The sequence below is a fragment of the Nicotiana tabacum genome, chromosome 12 (genome assembly GCF_000715075.1).
Source record: "Nicotiana tabacum cultivar K326 chromosome 12, ASM71507v2, whole genome shotgun sequence".
Lineage (NCBI taxonomy): Eukaryota > Viridiplantae > Streptophyta > Magnoliopsida > Solanales > Solanaceae > Nicotiana > Nicotiana tabacum.
The window spans coordinates 43,123,193-43,143,270 of NC_134091.1; the positions used below are offsets into that span (position 1 = coordinate 43,123,193).

The 20,078-nt window shown below is 36.5% G+C and overlaps 1 long non-coding RNA gene across 1 annotated transcript; it reads right to left on the reverse strand.

Annotated features, from left to right (window-relative positions):
- Window positions 1–919: 919 nt before the first annotated feature.
- Window positions 920–2,907, reverse strand: LOC142167422 (uncharacterized). The gene is made up of 2 exons (XR_012697552.1): window positions 2,351–2,907; window positions 920–1,654 (listed from the first exon to the last, which is right to left on the reverse strand). It is a non-coding gene; the product is annotated as an uncharacterized LOC142167422 (long non-coding RNA).
- Window positions 2,908–20,078: the final 17,171 nt, after the last annotated feature.

The window sequence follows — 20,078 nt, forward strand, 5'->3', positions numbered from 1 at the left end:
TGATACTGGTGAGTTAATAATATCTAATAACTTAGCAAATTGATTTTTACCAAAATCAGATTTTCTTTTGAAGAATATTTCGGAGTATTAACGATTACAGGCGAAATTTTATTTGCGGTTGTGCATTCTATTTGTATAACATTAAATATTTGTGCTATTTGACCCATACTATGGTGCCGTGACCAACTAAAACTATTTGCAGTAATTACTTGTTTCCCTATTACTTTATTTACTTGTAAGGACAAAGTGTTTTGTGGAAAGATTTAATCGACACCTCTATTATGCAAAACCGTATAACGTTCAAAATGATATTTTATACTTCAATGTCACACAAGAGGGGTGATTTGTGTATTGTCACGATCCAAAATCCACTATAGGTCGTGATAATGCCTAACACCGCCGTCAGGCAAGCCAACAGTGATTGATCAATTTAATTACTTATTCTAGTACTTTAAAATCATAATTTTTATTAATTAGATAGTGTGAAATAAAATTTACAGAGTGAATGATAATATTTACACGAGCTACAATAATGAACAACCCGTAGGAACCCCCAAAATCCGGTGTTATAAGTGCATGAGCATCAACTAGGAAATATAATAAAATACAACATCTGTCCGGAATACAAATTAGACAGGAGAAATATAAATAACTCTGATGGAGTCTCTGCAGGTTGTGGATCGTAATATGAAATGCAGTTCACGGTAAAGTCCTCGCAATAGTCGTGCCTCTACGCCCAAAAGACCACCAGACATATATGTACCTGCACAATAAGTGCAGCAAGTGTAGTATGAGTACGTAAATTAACGCGTACCCAATAAGTATCTAGCCTAACCCCAGAGAAGTAGTGACGAGGGGTCGACATCAACACTTACTAGTGGTCCAATAAGACAGATATAATAGAAGTAACAAATGTGAGTTAGGGGAATAAACGAAATAACAAGTATAAATACGTGGTACAATTCTCCTCTTAGTAATAACTCAAACTATCAGCTAGTAGCTACCTCCTCAAACAGAGTATATATAATGGATCTCACAAGATAGGTCGCCACAGTTCAAATCAGGAAAACTCACAGATATACAGCCTTGTTATCAATTATTACGCATGATTTCATAAGAATATTTTATAGAAATGCCGAACCATAGATACATCTATTGTATTGCCGAGGTGAACGGCCCGCTCCCATATGAGTGGTACATAATCCTGTCGAGACGTACGGCCCTGTCATGACCCAAACCGATGGGCCGCGATGGGCACCTGGTACCTTAACTCAACCGAGTACTAGCATATCGTATCTTTTCATGTCATACTATCTTAGATAACGGAGCCGGAAGGCTGCTGTGAGATAAGTAGAATACAACATGTAATACCAACTTATACATAAGACATGCGGGCCTATAAGACCAAAATAACCACTCGTATACTGAACATAGGCCGACAAGGCCATACAATCTTTTACGTACATGACATCTGTCTACAAGCCTCTAAGAATACATAATTTTCACAAAGGTCGGGTCAAAGTCCTGCCATACCAAACAATACACGTCTAAATCATACTAACTAAACAAGCAACTCCGAAGCAAATGGAGTGCACCAACATCTTCCGCTGACCTGATAGTCTGCTTGGAGGGCTCTTGACCTGTCTATCGGGAACTGCGAGCATGAAACGCAGCGTCCCCAGGTAAAAGGGACGTCAGTACAAATAATGTACCGAGTATGTAAGGAATGAAAATCAGTAACTAATAGACATGAGAGAAACGTGGAGTAAAAGACTCGACATGTAAGTCTGAATAACTCTGTAAATCATGAAATACTCATAGTGTCATGCATATGCATATGAATGTCATGTCGTGCGTAGGTACATGTGTTCATAATATCATTAAGCCTCTGAGGGCATCCCATAAAATCATCTCGGCCACTGTGGGCAAAATCATCAACGTATACCAGCTGATCAGGTGGTGGTGCATATATAATGCCATAACCTTTTCCATATCCCATATACATATATATATATATACATTTATATATACATGTATATAACGCCATCTGGTCATGGGTCAATGTGCATTTATAAATACATAAAATGCATATGAAATACATTAATAAAATCTTTCGGTACGTCATAAGATCATTATGCCTCTGATTAATATCATGAAATAAACTTTACCAACTTATGTATTTTTTAGACTCATGAACAGATGATAGAATAATATGACACATGGAAAAATAAGAATATATACATCTCGAGCATTTCTATGAATAGAGTAATTTATGGAAGTTGTGCATTTGCTCATTTCGCTTGTGTCGTATAGATCATGCCAAAAGAAAGAAGGGATAGCCTTAACATACCTGAACCGATTCTCTTGACAATCCCTTTAACACCCGTTGATTGCGACGACACGTAACGACGGATCGAAGTAGGAGAAAATCCGTATGATGTTATTTCAAGATATACTCACGTAACTTTCTAATAAAAAGAGTACTATATTATAATGTACTGCCTTACTATATTATACACATTTGATATAGGGATTTTTGCCTATGAAATTTAGTATGTTTTCTATTAATGGTCACTGGAATGGTGCTGGTAGAAGATTTTGGATTTTAAAGAATGTAGAGTTGATTTGATTTAGTATTAGATAGATTAAAGGTGGGATGAAAAAGATGAGAAGTCCATGGTTTTTCCTTCAAATGAAAAGTTTTTTGTGTTAAATTTGGTTGAATACCTCCTGAACGTTTTCTAACATTTGTATATAAGACCCCTCTTTGAATTAGAGGGGTTTTATGCATTAAATGGAGTGGGGCCCACATAGTAATGACTAAGCCGTAATCTTACTCAATTGTGACACCTTTCAATTATAAGGTAAGAGTCATTTAATGAAAGAAAGGGGCTGTCACGTTTTGGCTTGTTAGGCCTTATCCCAATATCTTAATTAATTATCTACTAATCCTTAATTAACTAGTTAATCTCCCACTAATTAATAATTAACCAATTACCCGCACAGGTGGTGGTGCGTATATAACGCCATAACCTTTTTCATATCCCACCCCATATACATATATATATATATATATACGCGTATATAATGCCATCTAGTCATGGGTCAATGTGCATGTATAAATACATGAAATGCATATGAAATACGTTAATAAAATCTCTCAGTACGTCATAAGACCATTATGCCTCTGATTAATATCATGAAATAAACTTTACCAATTTATGTATTTTTGAGACCCATAAACAGATGATAGAATAATATGACACATGGAAAAATAAGAATATATACATCTCTAGCATTTCTACGAATAAAGTAATTTATGTAAGTTGTGCATTTGCTCGTTTCGCATGTGTCGTATAGATCATGCCAAAAGAAAGAAGGGATAGCCTTAACATACCTGAACCGATTCTCTTGACAATCCCTTTAACACCCGTTGATTGCGACGATACGTAACGGCGGATCGAAGTAGGGAAAAATTCGTATGATGTTATTTCAAGATATACTCATGTAACTTTCTAATAGAAAGAGTACTATATTATAATGTACTGTCTTACTATATTATACACATTTGATATGGGGATTTTTGCCTATGAAATTTGGTATGTTTCCTATTAATGGCCACTGGAATGGTGCTGGTAGAAGATTTTGGATTTTAAAGAATGTATAGTTGATTTGATTTAGTATTAGATAGATTAAAGGTGGGATGAAAAAGATGAGAAGTCCATGGTTTTTCCTTCAAATGAAAAGTTTTTTGTGTAAAATTTAGTTGAATACCTCCTGAACGTTTTCTAACATTTGTATATAAGACCCCTCTTTGAATTAGAGGGGTTTTATGCATTAAATGGAATAGGGCCCACATAGTAATGACTAACCCGTAATCTTACTCAATTGTGACACCTTTCAATTATAAGGTAAGAGTCACTAAATGAAACAAAGGGGCTGCCACGTTTTGGCTTGTTAGGCCTTATCCCAATATCTTAATTAATTATCTACTAATCCTTAATTAACTAGTTAATCTCTCACTAATTAATAATTAATCAATTGCCCGCACAATTAAGAATTATCCCAACTTATTTAAAATACTACCCACTTTTAATGCACTTTATATATACCCTTCTATTGTGGTCATGTGGTACTTTGTATGGCACTAGTCCATAAATACCGGGTATTTTAGCTCGGGCCATATTTTATCCCAAAATATCAAACTTCGACGAAATTCATTTTCTTCGATTTGCTTACCCTCTCACCTTCACGAATTTACTCATCACTTGTTTGAAATAGTACAATGCTTATAATCTCCAAAACAATTTTATTCCCTAACTTACGTCAATTAACTTACGATGAAAGTTTAACATATGCAAATGCGGGATGTAACATCTCATTTTCCGAGCTTCCATCAATTTACTTATGGCGTACTTCCATGTACGAAAACATGGGGTATAACATGATCCCCCCCTTTGGAACATTCGTCCTCGAATGTTGACTGATGCACTTATCATTTTCATGACTTATGTCTTCCGAATAATTTAGTACTCTCCTTTCTATCTAGGAAACTATTCTGTGAATAATTCCAAAGGTCATGATATTCCCCCCTTTAGACCTCTTTCTCACACCACGACTTATGGTCGGAATTATTCCAATCTCGCAACTGTTGTTACCTTTTTTCATAGATCTATTTATCCATCTGTATGACTTTACTGCCATAACTCTTACTTTGATTTATCGTTACTGAGGTCTGCTATCGAACTCCAGGTTACTTTCCTTGCTTATCACATATGTATAAATCTAAGTCCTTTAATGCTTCCTCATTACTGTTCATCTTAAGAATGACGGCCTAATCTCATTTCATACTTTGTGACTTTTGTCCATCCATTGTTAATTCACCTCAATATTAATCTACAATATACCACCGATAACTTGATCTCTTATGTAACACTGCCGCTAGGGCTCACATCTCATCAGGGACATCTGGAGTAATTAGATTGATCCACCTAGGGGCGATACTATACTTCTATAACCATATTTTACAGCATCCCAATATGACTCACCTTACACGAGTATTTTAATCTTGTCCAATTCATGAGATCCCTTTCTTTTCTTCGTCAGATCAGTACTCAATCGAAGGTCCAAACGTCATCCTTTATCTATCATAATTAAACCATCATTCTATTACCACGGCAGCATTCCATCTCTTCTAAATACTATTAGTCTTAGACTCCTTTGAGTTCATTCAGGCTATAGTGAGCTTTGTATAACTTGGAGAAACTATCTGCTCTTCTTGTTTTCATGGGCTTAATCCTGAGGACTTATCCATTTTCGTTACCTTCTCACTCGCCCATTCTTATCCTTACTCCTATCTTCTAGAACCTTGTCGCTTTACCATATAACAACTTGCGACCTACATATATCTATTTGTATTACTTGCAACCCTTCAACTTGCTTACATCATAGATTTCCTTATGTCATTTTGGAATATTAAGCGAGACATCACATCGTCTCTAACTCTTCTTTACTCTCTTAGTCAGGCTTTTCGATACCTAGACCATAGGATGGAAGATATGCTACTGACGACGCCGCTATTATTCCTAGATACTGAATCCCCGCGCTTCTAGCCTTTTATCCGAAGTATGGACTATTCACAATCTTCTGCCTTTGAGTATCTCGTACGTTGTTCACCTTTATCTTACTTACCTTAAAATCTCGCATCGTATCTTCTATCTCTTTCATGACCTCCCTTCCACTTAAGGTGTAATTCATGTCCATAACTTGAAGCTCTATTATAATACTTGCACCTCTGGTGTATACACAATCTGGTGGGAGCTTCATACTGACTTCTTACGAGGTTAGTACTCTTCTCACAGGCTTTATCATAGAGCCATTATAAAATATGGCTACTATACTATCTCTTTTGTACCTCTGATATTAATAGTGATTATGTAATGTTCTCAATCATGATGTCTATAATTTTCTGGGTCTAATAATCAAACTCCTGATTTTCTTAGTTGATGTAACTCTTTAGTTTCCTCTCCCTTCTGATCAGTTTTCATATACGCTTAAGCTATCTTCCGATCCGCAGCTCATGGTATTAGTTATTATTTTTTGCCTTTCATGGGCGCTATGGTATATCCATAATATAATACTTTAACAATGCAATCTATGACCTGGGCTTAATTATTTCTTTTAAGTTATACCGGAATCTTCCACGGCTGTATATGCTGCATGTATAAAACTCCAAACTCTTAAGTGCGTCCATAACGCAACTAACTTCGGATCATTGATCGAATAATTCCTTTTTTTCCCTTCTCAGCTTGTCTTTCATTGTAGCACTTAGGGAGGACCCTCTGACTCTTGTAAAGCTGCGAGCTTATTACATCGTATACCTAATAAAATTTTTGATGTCCTTCCTCACCTACAATTATCCGTAGTTACTTACCTCCATGCCCTTGTGCTTGTAGGGTTGCTTCTGAACTAATATTTTGACTGTCTTTCCAGTGGCACTCTCTTTTATTCCCGTAATACTCATACTGTACCTTTAACAACCCCAATTCCTATCTGAATATTTCTTAAGTATTACAATGACATTACTGCGAGGCTGAATTCACTATATTGGGTTTTACTATGCTTATCTTACACGATTTGCTGATTTGTCTGTATCCTCTTGTCTAGCCATAGCTAGGCTCTTCCTGAATCAACCACTAACTACTCGTTGGCCCATTCCTGTATTAATATTCCGCGTAATCTTTCTTGGATTATTTTCTTTGTCTTAACTTACATCTCGCACTGCCTCCTTATTAATCAATAACATCTCTGGCAGGAACCCTTAGTTCCTCTCCTTGACATCGTGTTTGCATAATGCCCTGGAATCGTAGCACATCTGTAGGATTCAGATAAGCGCAATCTCATTACTTTCTCATTTTTATCGAATTCTTTCTTTACCATTCCATGGTTACTAGAACCACTTAATTTTGACTTAATATCACGTCACTCCATATTCCCCCCTTTAGGGGAGTACTAAAATTTAGCGCTACGACGATCTACCTATAGATGTTTTACCTCTTCATCTTCGGCGTCTTCTCACATTATCGATGACCCTTACTTGCCTTGCGATAATCCTTCTGTACCAAGGATAACGAAATTCCTTACTCGCGAGGGTGGCACTTAGTGTAACTGGCACATATAGTTTCTTAAGTTTAACTTTGCTCACATTGCTTGCTTTAGGGAAGCGTCTTCCTGAATGACCATTCTCTGAATTTCTCATGAATCTTGTTCTGTTGTCCATTCTTTTATCGCCAAAACGCAATTTGAAATTCTCATCATGCCGACCATTATCAAGTCACTCCGTCCCTAATTCATGTTTAGTTTATCTTGTTCACCAGCCCATACTGATTTCTATTATTTTGGGGTCCAACTTTTCCTTCTGCTAGTCGCGTTACAGTCATGAACTTATTTCTCGAAATGAGGATATGACTTTATCTTATACTCCTTTGTTGTCTCAAGGCTTGTCACCTTTCGTCTTTTCCTTCACTTAACTATAGACTCTATAATTCTGCCATCATTTTGATCTACCATTGTCATCCATGTATCATATCTTTCTCATAATGCTTCATTAACTTTTTTTTTATTTCCCGCTAACATTTATGCCTATCACTTTATTCCGAAAACTCGAACAAGACATTCTTTTGCTTTTAGATCCCCTTTGCTCCATCCAGTGGCTCTTCAGGTTGCTTAACATTCTCTTTCTACTAGGGACGTGAGCCACACTAAGGTAATATTTATCCCTTCAACGCTTCCAGTGTCTATCTTTATAGTACTCATATCTAGTAGTACAATTTTAGAGTGCGCCATCAGGTGTCTTACAAGGAGATCTATTAGCACATTTCCAATATCATTCAAAAATATCACTTAACGCAAACAATCAATTCACCATTTTGGGTTACTCTAACCCCAACTATATCCTGATATCCCAACCTTTTCTTAATCTACACCTGTTAGCCCCCAATAGGGTATAACTGAGATGGGTGTGGCCAATTATACATACCTCTATTACTGTTAAGGGTAACTCACAATGCTTATATATTCCTGCCGGAACTGTAATACTGATAATCTTCATCAACTGGGTGCCTCGTGCCCTTCTTCACCTTGCTTCTTTTACTTGCTGAAACTTGTGTCTATTTTCCGATTCTGTTATTGCTGAAACTTAGATGCATTCCTTTTGCTGAAACTTGCGTCTACTTTCTTCAAGAACCTTACACCTTTAGTACATACATGGTCTGCGGAAGACCTCGTATCTACTCATAATAAGCATGATGCAAAATCGAGTTCCTCTGACTCAACACTTCCACAACTATATCACTTACCGACCGTCTTTCTAAATGTAGGCATCGTTGTATTACGAATAAGACAGAATTTAGATAATTGAGTTCTTACAACTGAGCTCTACCACACGATCTAGAGTAAGAAGAAAGAGTGACAGTCCTAAATACCCTGTAGCCTCCTGCTTATAAGTGTGGTGCACGACATACCCATAAACAAGATTCTACTAGACACGGCTTGTAGACTCCGTAGGATAGAACTGCTCTGATACCACTTTTCTCACGACCCAAACCGATGGGCTGCGAGAGGCACCCGGTACCTTACTCAACTGAGTACCAGTATATCATATCTTTTCATGTCATACTATCTTAGATAACGGAGCCGGAAGGCTGCTGTGAGATAAGTAGAATACAATATGTAATACCAACTTATACATAAGACATGCGGGCATATAAGACCAAAATAACCACTTGTATACTGAACATAGGCCAACAAGGCCATACAATCCTTTACGTAAATGACATCTATATACAAGCCTCTAAGAATACATAATTTTCACAAAGGTCGGGACAAAGTCCCGCCATACCAAACAATACATGTCTAAATCATAATAACCAAACAAGCAACTCTGAAGCAAATGGAGCGTACCAACATCTTCCGCTGAGCTGATAGTCTACTTGGAGGGCTCTTGACCTATCTATCGGGACCTATGGGCATGAAACACAGCATCCCCAGGCAAAAGAGCCGTCAGTACAAATAATATATCGAGTATGTAAGGAATAAAAATCAGTAACTAATAGACATGAGAGAAATATGGAGTAAAAGACTCGACATGTAAGTCTGAATAACTCTGTAAATCATGAAATACTCATAGTGTCATGCATATGCATATGAATGTCATGTCGTGCGTAGGTACATGTGTTCATAACATCATTAAGCCTCTGAGGGCATCCCATCATATCATTTCGGCCATTGTGGGCAAAATCATCAACGTATACCAGCTGATCAGGTGGTATATATATATATATATATATATATATATATATATATATATATATATATATATATATATATATATATATATATATATATATATATATATATATATATATATATATATATATATATATATATATATATATATATATATATATATATATATATATATATATATATATATATATATATGGTCATGGGTCAATGTGCATGTATAAATGCATGAAATGCATATGAAATACGTTAATAAAATCTTTCGGTACGTCATAAGACTGTTATGCCTCTGATTAATATCATGAAATAAACTTTACCAACTTATGTATTTTTGAGACCCATGAACAGATGATAGAATAATATGACATATGGGAAAATAAGAATATATACATCTCTAGCATTTCTACGAATAAAGTAATTTATGGAAGTTGTGCATTTTCTTGTTTCGCTTGTGTCGTATAGATCATGCCAAAAGAAAAAAGGGACAGCCTTAATATACCTAAACCGATTCTCTTGAAAATACCTTTAACACTCGTTGATTGCGACGACATGTAATGGCAGATCAAAGTAGGGGAAAATCCGTATGATGTTATTTCAAGATATACTCACGTAACTTTCTAATAGAAAGAGTACTATATTATAATGTACTGCCTAACTATATTATACACATTTGATATGGGGATTTTTGCCTATGAAATTTGGTATGTTTCCTATTAATGGCCACTGGAATGGTGCTGGTAGAAGATTTTGGATTTTAAAGAATGTAGAGTTGATTTGATTTAGGATTAGATAGATTAAAGGTGGGATGAAAAAGATGAGAAGTCCATGGTTTTTCCTTCAAATGAAAAGGGTTTTGTGTAAAATTTGGTTGAATACCTCCTGAACGTTTTCTAACATTTGTATATAAGACCTCTCTTTGAATTAGAGGGGTTTTATGCATTAAATGGAGTGGGGCCCACATAGTAATGACTAAGCCGTAATCTTACTCAATTGTGACACCTTTCAATTATAAGGTAAGAGTCACTAAATGAAAGAAAGGGGCTGCCACGTTTTGGCTTGTTAGGCCTTATCCCGGTATCTTAATTAATTATCCACTAATTCTCAATTAACTAGTTAATATCCCACTAATTAATAATTTATTAATTACCCGCATAATTAAGAATTATTCTAACTTACTTAAAATACTACCCACTTTTAACGCACTTTATATATACCCTACTATCGTGGTCATGTGGTACCTTGTATGGCAATAGTCCATAAATACCGGGTATTTTAGCTCGGGCCATATTTTATCCCAAAATGTCAAACTTCGACGAAATTTATTTTCTTCGATTTGCTTACCCTCTCACCTTCACGAATTTACTTATCACTTATTTGAAATAGCATAATGCTTATAATCTCCAAAATAATTTCATTCCCGAACTTACGTCAATTAACTTACGATGAAACTTTAACATATGCAAATGCGGGATGTAACATCGCATTTTTCGAGGTTCCATAAATTTACTTATGGCGTGCTTCAATGTGCGAAAACATAGGGTGTAACACCATATCCCCCCCCCAGAACATTCGTCCACGAATGTTGACTGATGCACTAATCATTTTCATGACTTATGTCTTCCGAATATTTTAGTACTCTCCTTGCTATCTAGGAAACTATTCTGTAAATAATTCCAAAGGTCAGGACATTCCCCCCTTTTGGCCTCTTTCTCATACCACGACTTGTGGTCGGAATTATTCCAATCTCGCAACTGTTGCTACCTTTTGTCATAGATCCGTTTATACATCTGTATGACTTTACTGCCATAACTCTTACTTTGATTTATCATTACTGAGGTCTTCTATCGAACTCCAGGTTACTTTCATTGATTATCGCATATGTATAAATCTAAGTCCTTTAATGCTTCTTTATTACTGTTCATCTTAAGAATGGCGACCTAATCTCATTTCATACTTTGTGAATTTTGTCCATCCATTGTTAGTTCACCTCAATATTAATCTACAATATACCACTGATAACTTGATCTCTTATGTAACACTGTCGCTAGGGCTCACATCTCATCGGGGACATCTGGAGTAATTAGATTGATCCACTTAGGGGTGATACTATACTTTCATAACCATATTTTATAGCATCCCAATATAACTCACCTTACACGGGTATTTTAATCTTGTCCAATTCATGAGATCCCTTTCTTTTCTTCGTCAGATCAGTACTCAATTGAAGGTCCAAACGTTATCCTTTATCTATCACAATTAAACCATCATTCTATTACCACGGCAGCATTCCATCTCTTCTAAATGCTATTAGTCTTAGACTCCTTTGAGTTCATTCAGGCTATAGTGAGCTTTGTATAACTTGGAGAAACCATCTGCTCTTCTTGTTTTCATGGGCTTAATCCTGAGGACTTATCCATTTTTGTTACCTTCTCACTCGCCCATTCTTATCCTTACTCCTGTCTTCTAGAACCTTGTCGCTTCACCATACAATAGCTTGCGACCTACACATATCTATTTGTATTACTTGCAACCTTTTAATTTGCTTGCATCATAGATTTACTTATGTCATTTTGGAACATTAAGCGAGACATCACATCATCTCTAACTCTTCTTTACTCTCTTAGTCAGGCTTTTTGATACCTAGACCATAGGCTGGAAGATATGCTACTGACGACGCCGCTATTATTCCTAGATACGGAATCCCCGCGCTTCTAGCCTTTTATCCGAAGTATAGACTATTCACAATCTTCTGCCTTTGAATATCTCGTATGTTGTTCACCTTTATCTTACTTACCTTAAAATATCGCATCATATCTTCTATCTCTTTCATGACCTCCCTTCCACCTGGGTGTAATTCACGTCCATAACTTGAAACTCTATTATAATACTTGCACCTCTGGTACATACACAATCCGGTGGGAGCTTCATACTGACTTCTTACGAGATTGGTACTCTTCTCACAGGCTTTATCATAGAGCCATTATAAAATATGGCTACTATACTATCATTTTTGTTCCTCTGATATTAATAGTGATTATGTAATGTTCTCAATCATGATATCTATAATTTTCTGGGTCCAATAATCAAACTCCTGATTTTCTTAGTTGATGTAACTCTTTAGATTCCTCTCACTTCTGATCAGTCTTTATGTACTCTTAAGCTATCTTCCGATCTGCGGCTCATGGTATTAGTTATTATGTTTAGCCTTTCATGGGCGCTATGGAATATCCATGATATAATCCTTTAACGATGCAATCTATGACCTGGGATCAATTCTTTCTTTTAACTTATACCGAAATCTTCCACGGCTGTATATGCTGCATGTATAAAACTCCAAACTCTTAAGTGCGTCCATAACGCAACTAACTTTGGATCATTGATCGAATAATTTCTTTCGTTCCTTCTCAGCTAGTCTTTTATTGTAGTACTTAGGGAGGACCCTCTGACTCTTGTAAAGCTGCGAGCTTTTTACATCGTATACCCATTAAATTTTTTGATGTCCTTCCTCACCTACAATTATCCGTAGTTACTTACCTCCATGCCCTTGTGCTTGTAGGGTTGCTTCTGAACTGATATTTTGACTGTCTTTCCAGTGGCACTCACTTTTATTCCCGTAATATTCATACGGTACCTTTAACAATCCCAATTCCTATCTGAATATTTCTTAAGTATTACAATGACATTACTATGATGCTGAATTCACTATATTGGGTTTTACTATGCTTATCTTGCACGATCTGCTGATTTGTCTGTATCCTCTTGTCTAGCCATTGCAAGGCTCTTCCTGAATTAACTATTAACTACTCGTTGGCCCATTCCTATATTAATATTCCTCGTAATCTTTCTAGGGTTATTTCATTTGTTGTTATTTCATTTGTCTTAACTTACCTCTCGCACTAGCTCCTTATTAATCAATAACATCTCGGGCAAGAGCCCTTACTTCCTCTCCTTGACGTCGTGTTTGCATAATGCCCTAGAATTGTAGCATATCTGTAGGATTCGGATAAGCATAATCTCATTCCTTTCTCATTTTTATCACATTCTTCCTTTACCATTCCATGGTTACTAGAACCACTTAATTTTGACTTAATATCACGTCACTCCATATTCCCCCCTTTAGGGGAGTACTAAAATTTAGCGCTACGACAATCTACCTATAGATGTTTTACCTCTACATCTTTGGCGTCTTCTCACATTATCGATGACCGTTACTTGCCTTGCGGTAATCCTTCTGTACCAAGGATAACAAAATTCCTTACTCTCGAGGGTGGCACTTAGTGTAACTGGCACACATAGTCCCTTAAGTTTAACTTTGCTCACATTGCTTGCTTTAGGGAAGCGTCAACCTGAATGACCATTCTTTGAATTTTTCATGAATCTTTTTCTGTTGTCCATTCTTTTATCGCTGGAACGCAATCTGAAATTCTCATGATGCTGACCATTATCAAGTCACTCCGTCCCTAATTCATGTTTAGTTTATCTTGTACACCAGCCCATACTGATTTTTATTATTTTGGGGTCCAACTTTTCCTTCCGCTAGTCGTGTTATAGTCATGAACTTATTTCTCGAAATGAGGATATGACCTTATCCTATACTCCTTTGTTGTCTCAAGGCTTGTCACCTTTCGTCTTTTCCTTCACTTAACTATAGACTCTATAATTCTGTCATCTTTTTGATCTACCATTGTCATCCATGTATCATATCTTTCTCATAATGCTTCATTAACTTTTTTCTTATTTCCCGCTAACATTTATGCCTATCACTTTATTTCGAAAACTCGAACAAGACATTCTTTTGCTTTTAGATCCCCTTTGCTCCATCCAGTGGCTCTTCGAGTTGCTTAACATTCTCTCTCTACTAGGGACGCAAGCCACACTAAGGTAATATTTATCCCTTCAACGCTTCCAGTGTCTATCTTTATAGTACTCATATCTAGCTGTACTATTTTAGAGTGCGCCATCTGGGTGTCTCACAAGGAGATCTATTAGCACATTTCCAATATCCTTCGGAAATGTCAACTAACGCAAACAATCAATTCACCATTTTAGGTTACTCTAACCCCAACCGGATCCTGATATCCCGTCCTTTTCTTAATCTACACCTGTTAGCCCCCAATAGGGTATAACTGAGATGGGTGTGGCCAATTATACATACCTCTGTTACTGTTAAGGGTAACTCACAATGGTTATATTTTCCTGCCGGAACTGTAATACGGATAATCTTCATTAACTGGGTGCCTCATACCCTTCTTCACCTTGCTTCTTTTACTTGCTGAAACTTGTGTATACTTTCCGATTCTGTTATTGCTGAAACTTATATACATTCCTTTTGCTGAAACTTGTGTCTACTTTCTTCAAGAACCTTACACCTTTAGTACACGCATGGTCTATTGAAGACCTCACATTTACTCATCATAAGCATGATGCAAAATTGAGTGCCTCTGACTCAACACTTCCACAACTATATCTCTTACCGACCGTCTTTCTGAATATAGGCATCGTTGTATTATGAATAAGACAGAGTTTAAAAAATTGAGTTCTTACAACTGAGCTCTACTACACGATCTAGAGTAAGAAGAAAGAGTGATAGTCCTAAATTCCTTGTAGCCTCCTGCTTATAAGTGTGGTGCACGACACACCCATAAACAAGACTCTACTAGACATGGCTTGTAGACTCTCTAGGATAGAACTGCTCTGATACCACTTTTCTCATGACCCAAACCGATGGGCCGCGACGGGCACCTGGTACCTTACTCAACCGAGTACCAGCATATCATATCTTTTCATGTCATACTATCTTAGATAACGGAGCCGGAAGGCTACTGTGAGATAAGTAGAATACAACATGTAATACTAACTTATACATAAGACATGCGTGTCTATAAGACCAAAATAACCACTCGTATACTGAACATAGGCCGACAAGGCCATACAATCTTTTACGTACATGACATCTGTCTACAAGCCTCTAAGAATACATAATTTTCACAAAGGCCGGGATAAAGTCCCACCATACCAAACAATACACGTCTAAATCATACTAACCAAACAAGCAACTCCGAAGCAAATGGAGCGCACCAGCTGTAATGATCCAATCAGTCATTTTAACTTTTAGAACCCCATTCCCTAAAATAAAACTTTTCGTATGTGCTTTTAATGATTTATGACTTGCGGGGATGGTTGGTTCGGGATTTAGAAGTGTTTGGGTTGAAACCGTTACACTTAATTCCTTAAGTTGGCCTTAAAGTGCTAAATTTGACTTCGGTCAACATTTTGAGAAAATGACCCCCTGAATAGAATTTTGACGATTCCAACAGCTCCGTATGGTGATTTTGGACTTAGGAGCGTGTTCGGAATTTTATTTGGAAGTCCGTAGTTAAATTAGGCTTGAAATGGCTAAAATAGGAATTTAAGTTTAAAAGTTTGACCGGGGAGTTGACTTTTTGATATCGGAGTCGTAATCAAGTTCTGAAAATTTTTATAGCTCCGTTATGTTATTTATGACTTGTGTGTAAAATTTGAGGTCAATCGGACTTGAATTGATAGGTTTCGGTACATAATGTAGAAGTTGGAAATCTTAAGTTTCATTAAGCTTGAATTGAGGGATGATTCATGGTTTTAGCATTGTTTGGTGTGATTTGAGGGTCCGACTAAGTTCGTATGATATTTTGGGACTTGTTGGTATAATTGGTTGAGGTCCCGAGGGGCTCGGGTGAATTTCGGACGATAAACGAATCACTTTTGGCCTTTGGAACACTGGTGATAGCTGCTGGTATTTTCTTCTCGTATCCTTATACGCGATCGCGTAAGTTGGTCTGCGATCACGTAGAGTAATTTAGGCAGAGGTGGATTTGTTCTACGCGATTGCGTGAATGGGGTTGCGATCGCGTAGGGTTAATTTAGGCAGCTAGAAATTTGTTCACTGCGATCGCGTGGATACGTCCGCGATCGCATAGGATTGGCCAGTGTGTGTATCGCGAATACGTGTCATTGTTTGCGATCGCGTAGGGGAAATTTGAGAGGAAGCTGGGCCACGCGTTTGTGCTACGCGATCGCGTGAAGAGGGATGCAATTGTGTAGCAGAACCTGGTGCATCGCGATCGCGTGGGACTTGATGCGATCGCGTAGGATTAATGTTTGGGCAGAAAATTTGTGCTACGCGATCGCATGAGGAAGTTCGCGATCGCGTAGAAGAAATCACTCGGCAGAGAGTTTAAGTTCTAAAAATGGGTGGAGCTCGGATTTAGGCGATATTTGGGAGATTTTCATAGAAAACAATGGGGTAAGTGTTCCTAACTCAATATTGGTTAAACTACCCGAATCCATCACTATTTTTATCATTTAATTGGTGAATTGAGTTGGAAAAGTTTGAAAACCCTCTTGGATAGATTTGAGGATTTGAGGGCCGAATTGTTATCGGAATTTAGTAATTTTGGTATGGGTAGACTCGTGGTTGAATGGGTGTTCATATTTCGTAACTTTCGCCGGATTTCGAGATGGGGTCCCACAGATGAATTTTTAATTAATTTCAGAATTTTTATTGCAAATGTAGTATTTTCTTATAGAATTGATTCCTATAATTTTTAGTGATTGTATCCATTATTTTTGGCTAGATTCGAGCCAGACAGAGTTGGTTAATCGTGAAAAAGGCCTTATAGTGGATTAAATTGGAGTAAGACAAGGTAAGTCTCTTGTCTAATCTTGTGAGGGAAAAATTATATCATAGGTGATTAAAATTAAATAATTGTTACTAATTGTGGGGGCTACGTACGCACGAGGTGACGAGAGTCCGTGCGTAGCTACTATTAATGCTAAAGTCCGGGTAGTTTAGAACTCAAAGCATGAATTACTTGGGTAAATTGTATTCTTTATTTAATTAATATTATTTGATATATACATATATTGTGAATTGTTAGATAAAAATATTAAAGGATGAAAATCTCATATACTTGATTTTCTGTTTAAATTAATTAATTGTTAAGAGAAATTATTCTTCCTCCTGAATTTATCTTATAATAAATATACTCTCCTTCCGGAGGTACATAAGAAAATGACCTCCTTTCTTGTGGAGCGGGACGAACGCCTCGGCAGAATAGATGCATCTATGGATCGCGCCGCACGTCCATCGGCAGTGTACACGACACTCTGGATCGGGCCGTACGTCCTCGGCAGAAATCGTGCTTAATAACAATAATAATTACACGATACTTTAATAGTTTATTTCAGCTTGCGAAGCTAATTGATAAATTAAAAAATTCTTTGAATTTAATGAATTATTATTCTTGCTTGTTAAAGAATTAATTGTTATTCCTGTAAATGATATTTAATTGATAAATTGAAAATTATTTGAATTTAAGGAATTTAATTAATATATTGAGAATTGTTGCATTTGAAGGAATTTGATTATTTTCGCTGATTAAATAAATTATTTTAAATTCGGTAAATCATGTTGATTTAAATATCCTAGTTGTATTTTAATTATTATTATTGACCCATAGTGAATGTCAAAGTCGGTCATCTCGTCTCTACCACTTCGAGATTAGGCTTGATACTTACTGGGTACACGTTGTTTACGTACTCATACTACACTTGCTGCACTTTTTGTGCAGGACCTGAGGCAAGTACTAGTGGGGGACCTATCGTCTTACACCCACGCTATCCAGGGACATAGTGGTGAGCTACCTTTCTGAGCCGTACTGCAGCTACTATTGTCTCTCCTTGTATCTTTTTATTCTGTCTATTTTATTTCAGACAGTATTTGAGATTTTGTATAATCTACTAGATGCTCATACACTTGTGACACCAGGTCTTGGCACACACATTGGTAGAATTTGGGCTTTATTATTTTTCTTCGTTTTAAATTTTTTCAATGAATGATTAATTCATTAACGGGGCTTGCCTAGCTGTAGTGTTGGGCGTCATCACGACCTATAGGTGAAATTGGGTCATGACACCAACATCTTGCGCTGAGCTGATAGTCTACTTGGAGGGCTCTTGACCTGTCTATCGGGACCTGCGGGCATGAAATATAGACATGAGAGAAACATGGAGTAAAAGACTCGACATGTAAGTCTGAATAACTCTGTAAATCATGAAATACTTATAGTGTCATGCATATGCATATGAATGTCATGTCGTGCCTAGGTACATGTGTTCATAACATCATTAAGCCTCTGAGGGCATCCCATCATATCATCTCGGCCACTGTGGGCAAAATTATCAATGTATACTAGCTGATCAGGTGGTGGTGCGTATATAACGCCATAACCTTTTTCATATCCCATATACATATATATATATATATATATATATATATATATATATATATATATATATATATATATATATATATATATATATATACACACACATAATGCCATCTAGTCATGGGTCAATGTGCATGTATAAATACATGAAATGCATATGAAATACGTTAATAAAATCTCTCAGTACGTCATAAGACCATTATGCCTCTGATTAATATCATGAAATAAACTTTACCAATTTATGTATTTTTGAGACCCATAAACAGATGATAGAATAATATGACACATGGAAAAATAAGAATATATACATCTCTAGCATTTCTACGAATAAAGTAATTTATGTAAGTTGTGTATTTGCTCGTTTCGCATGTGTCGTATAGATCATGCCAAAAGAAAGAAGGGATAGCCTTAACATACCTGAACCGATTCTCTTGACAATCCCTTTAACACCCGTTGATTGCGACGATACGTAACGGCGGATCGAAGTAGGGAAAAATTCGTATGATGTTATTTCAAGATATACTCATGTAACTTTCTAATAGAAAGAGTACTATATTATAATGTACTGCCTTACTATATTATACACATTTGATATGGGGATTTTTGCCTATGAAATTTGGTATGTTTCCTATTAATGGCCACTGGAATGGTGCTGGTAGAAGATTTTGGATTTTAAAGAATGTATAGTTGATTTGATTTAGTATTAGATAGATTAAAGGTGGGATGAAAAAGATGAGAAGTCCATGGTTTTTCCTTCAAATGAAAAGTTTTTTGTGTAAAATTTAGTTGAATACCTCCTGAACGTTTTCTAACATTTGTATATAAGACCCCTCTTTGAATTAGAGGGGTTTTATGCATTAAATGGAATAGGGCCCACATAGTAATGACTAACCCGTAATCTTACTCAATTGTGACACCTTTCAATTATAAGGTAAGAGTCACTAAATGAAACAAAGGGGCTGCCACGTTTTGGCTTGTTAGGCCTTATCCCAATATCTTAATTAATTATCTACTAATCCTTAATTAACTAGTTAATCTCTCACTAATCAATAATTAATCAATTGCCCGCACAATTAAGAATTATCCCAACTTATTTAAAATACTACCCACTTTTAATGCACTTTATATATACCCTACTATTGTGGTCATGTGGTACTTTGTATGGCACTAGTCCATAAATATCGGGTATTTTAGTTCGGGCTATATTTTATCCCAAAATGTCAAATTTCGACGAAATTCATTTTATTCGATTTGCTTACCCTCTCACCTTCACGAATTTACTCATCACTTGTTTGAAATAGCATAATACTTATAATCTCCAAAATAATTTCATTCCCGAACTTACGTCGATTAACTTACGATAAAAATTTAACATATGAAAATGCGGGATGTAACATCTCATTTTCTGAGCTTCCATCAATTTACTTATGGCGTGCTTCCATGTAGGAAAATATGGGGTGTAACAGGCCTGATCCATCATAGTGTGCGCACTGCCGAGGGTCGAACGAC